Source organism: Chenopodium album, chromosome 2, assembly GCF_948465745.1.
Source record: "Chenopodium album chromosome 2, dcCheAlbu1.1, whole genome shotgun sequence".
Taxonomy (NCBI): Eukaryota; Viridiplantae; Streptophyta; class Magnoliopsida; order Caryophyllales; family Amaranthaceae; genus Chenopodium; species Chenopodium album.
Window position 1 is genome coordinate 39804923 of NC_137835.1, and position 4510 is coordinate 39809432.

The 4510-nt window shown below is 40.2% G+C and overlaps 1 non-coding gene across 1 annotated transcript; it reads right to left on the reverse strand.

Annotated features, from left to right (window-relative positions):
* Positions 1 to 1220: 1220 nt before the first annotated feature.
* On the reverse strand, positions 1221 to 1326 carry LOC145607661 (small nucleolar RNA R71). The gene has a single exon (XR_014105600.1). It is a non-coding gene; the product is annotated as a small nucleolar RNA R71 (small nucleolar RNA).
* Between the last annotated feature and the right edge of the window lie 3184 nt (positions 1327 to 4510).

The window sequence follows — 4510 nt, forward strand, 5'->3', positions numbered from 1 at the left end:
AAACAAAAAGAACAAGAAAGAGGTTGACATAGTTGTGCATGTGATTAATTAGACTAGGAGTGATCGACCTATACGATTAATTTAGATTGCATTGCAAATTTCAATGACATGAACCCTTGATTTGAGAATTGCTTTAATTGATTGAATTTGATTGTGAATTTCCTTGTTAGCCATTCATAGTCAACCCTAGCTTGGCATATAGAAGATAGCTTTTGGATTCCATTGGTTGCAACTATTGTTTGTCCTTTGTAATGTTTTAATTGATTGAGTGATCCATTAATTAGCATAATCATTGAGCTTGCATGTGGAACCTATATCCCTAGTGTTTAGCATATTGAATTTCTTGATTTATCTAGCTTTTTGATACCTTAGTACCAACCATATCATTCTACAATCTTCGAAGTAGCTTGACTTAGGTATAACTTGTGCCTACTCATTCCTTTGGGTTCAACCCTTGACGTACCATATACTTGTATTAGGTTGGTCGAGTGTTTATAAATTTCGTTTGGCTCTAGGGAAAAGTAGAAAACGACCTACATTTTCCCTACGTCAAAATGACGCCGTTGCCGGGGAGTGATATTGGTGCTTTGTTATAGTTGTTGAGTCTATTTCATCCTTAATTGAAAATACAAAAAGATTTTTCTCTTTAGGCTACACTTGTAGCCGTGCTACTAATCATTTGTTTTGAGATTGTATGCATAGAGCACGTGCTCATTCACTAGTGCCATTTTATTAGGAGATTGAGAGGAATATTGCAAGGTCAAGGGTTGCTAGACGATCTTTGAGTTCTAGCACTTCAAGTGAAGAAGAACCACAACAAGAGGAATAAGCAAGAATGGGAGAAAATTTAATGGCGGCGTTGAAAGAATTGGGGATTCCCGGTGCATATAGATTTGAGAGTGGGATTGATCCACCTACAACATCGGTGAATGATTTTGAAATAAGGTCGACAATGATCACTTTGATAGAGAGGCAACAATTTAGTGGGGCTAAGCATGAAATCCCACTAAATCATCTCAAGGAGTTCGAAAAATATTGTAATACTATCAAGGTGAATGGAATTTCCCAAGTTTTCATCCGCCTCAAGCCTTTTCCTTTTTCCCTCATAGGGCGTTCTTCGGAATGGCTAGATAAGGAGGTCAAGCCGAATTCTCTAAGGACGTGGGATGAAGTGACCAAGGAGTTTCTATCCTGTTTTTATCCACAAAAGAAAACGGCGGAGGCTAGAGCTTTGATTCAAGGTTTCAAGCAAAAGCCTAGTGAGAGCCTCTATGAAGCATTGGAGAGATATAAAAAGTATCAAAGAGAATGTCCTCACCACGAAATTCCTACTTAAAAAATTATTCAAATATTCTATGGAGGCCTTAGTCCTCAAGGGAATTCATGTCTAGATGGAGGAGCCGGAGGTCCCATCATGAATAAAACGAAAGAGGAAGTGGTAGACATAATTGAAGATGTAGTGAGATACTATAGAGATTGGAAAGATGGAGAAAGGAAGTCAACTAGGAAGAGTAGATCTTTAGTGTACTCGGTTGATCATCTAAATGCAATCAACAATATCTCCTCACAAATGACAAACTTGGGGAAGGATATGTTAGCTATCAAGGCGAAGTTGGAAACTGCAACCTCCCAAGTTTCAAGTCTTCCCTCCCAATTTAAGAGGAGAGGTATGTCTTCTAATCCTCAACCCTCTCCCTCTTCTAGTAACATTCCTAGTGGATGCTTGTTTTGTGATGTTTGTGGATCGTATGATCATGATGCTTCTAATTGCCCTCTTGCATGTATGTATGTATGTGATGATCAAGATGGAAATTTGAATGAGCATGTGAACTATGTGTCAAACAATAATGATTCTAGGTTTGAGAATCAAAGTGGTCAATGGAATAGGAATTACAGCAACCCTGGCAATTTTGACAACTACAACCAAGGTGGTAGTAATAGGAACCATGGGAACCAAAATTCTCGAGGTAACTATAACAACCAAGGTTATAGTAGCCAAAATCAAAACCAAAATTATGGTAGTCATGACCAAGATCATGGTAACCATAACCAAGGTAGAGGTAACTGGAACAATCAAAATAGGGGAAATTTTCAAAATAACTCTCAAAGGGATTCCCCACACGGATTTGCTCAAAAGACCCAAAATGATAGTTCCTATGTTTAATCCTCTTCTTCTTCTTCTAGGACTAATTTGGAAGAAATCATTGAAAACCAAACAAAGTTATTAAACACTTACATGGCCATAAGTGACAATAAATTTAATGAAATGATGACTCATAAAAAGATGCTTGAAAACCAAATTTCTCAACTTGTTAATGCTTTGAAATACCAAGCTAGTCCTTCTTCTTTACCTTCCCAAGGCCTAGATCCTAAGAGACCGGTCAATGCTATTTTTACAAGGAGTGGTAAGGTTCTTGAGGAGAGTTTTCCTAGGAAGAGTGAGACCAAGGAGGCCACAAAAGAGGTTTTGGTAGAAGATGAGAGAGATGGTGCATCTTTGAGTGAAGTTGAGATTGAGAAACCTAGTGAGGTGAGAGTGGAGAAAGAAATTGTGAAACCCAAGCTTCCTTAACCACAAAAATTCATGAGACACAAGTTGGATGAACAATTTGGAAGATTTATTGACATGCTCAAGCAACTTCACCTTTCTCTTCCATTTACCGAAGTTTTCACCCAAATGCCCAACTATGCAAAATTCCTCAAAGACATTTTGAGAGGTAGGAGGACTTGTGACGTTGTAGAGACGGTGAACTTGACCGAGAATTGTAGTGCAATCATAATGAACAAGATGCCACCTAGGCTAAAAGATCTCGGAAACTTTTCCATCCCTTATGCCATTTACAAAATGCAAATTGAGAATGCCTTATGTGACATAAGAGCTAGTGTTAGCCTTATGACATATTCGGTGAACCAAAGACTTAAGCTAGGGGAAATCTTACCTACTAACATCACTTTGCAATTGGCCGATAGGTCAATTAAGTTTCCTAAGGGTAAGGTGGAGGATGTCCCTTTGAGGTTTGGGAAATTTGTTATTCCGGTGGATTTTGTGGTACTTGAGATGGACGAAGATGCTAGCATTCCTATCATTCTTGGGAGACTATTCCTTGCTACTTCGGGTGCTATGATAGATGTGAAGAGTGCTAAAATTTCACTCAAAGTAGGGGATGAGGTGATAGAATTTGACTTGAATGATAGTATGAAGTATCCAAGTTCTTCTTTAGAAAATTGCATGTTGATTGATTCTCTTGATCATGTTGTGTCTTCCATGCATGAGAAATTGCTCACTTCTAACAATGATCTTGAGAATGTTTTTTTGAATAAGGAAAAGATAGGTTCTCCTAGAAAGGAGATGACTTTGTATGAAGATGAGCTCAGCAGAAGCCTTGAGGATGCTGAAGAGCAAATGTGCATGAGCATTTCTAGCCAAGAAGAATTGCAAGTGGCTACATCAAAGGAAGGTAAAGGTGTTTCTACGGTAGAGCTCAAACCTCTTCCATCACATCTTAGGTATGAGTTCTTGGGACCCAATTCCACCTTTCCCGTGATTGTTAGCTCTTCTTTGAGTGAGCACCAAGCTTAAGAGTTGTGTGGTGTTTTGAGAAAGCACCAAAGATCTTAGGGTTATACCATTGATGACCTCAAAGGTGTAAACCCTACTTTATGTACACATCACATAACCCTTGAGGAGGGTGCTCTACCTTCTATTGAGAGGCAACGAAAGCTACATCCCCAAATGGGAGAGGTAGTGAAGAAGGAGATTGATTAAGGGTATTAAATACCCCCAAATGGACTAATAAGAGAGCGACACGTGTCCCTATGAGAGGCGTCCAAATGGACTCTCTAGATGGATGACACGTGTCACTCAGATATGCCCCTAGAAATGGCCGCCTTTAAGGCACAAATTCCAAGGGCGCCGCAAAACGGCACTGCCCCTAATCTCTAGGTCATCAAACCCTAGGGTAGGGCCCGTTTTCTTAGGACCCTATAAATAGGGAGATTCTCCCAACTATTGGGGGACCTTACACTTTCTGGAACTTACGTCTTAATCATTAAAACATTTATTGCTCTCTAAAATAGAGAACACCTGAGCTCGGAATCCGAGTAGATAGATTACTTTTCGCACGTTTTACTCCGATTTCGTACTAACTTAATCTTCGGAGGCGGACCTCCTACCATTAGGAGCTCAGTTTGTTTTGCAGGTACAGGCGCCCTTGTTGAACCAAGTCTTCGAGTTGGAACTCTCCCAAGGGATACAAAAAACCCCAAAACATTTGGCGCTGTTTGTTTGGAGAGTACCTCTAAGATGGCTTCACAAGATCAACCTGTGCCGCCTCTAGAGACCAATCGACCTCTGGAAGAAGTGGTGGTCCATCTGGACCATGACTCTAGTGATGATGGAGACATCAAAACCTATGTGGCCCTTGACGGTTCCCTCATCTCTAAGCGCGTTTGTCATAAAGACAAGAGGGAGCGCTATGCTAACCAGGCGGATCCAAGCAGGCCCCGTGGA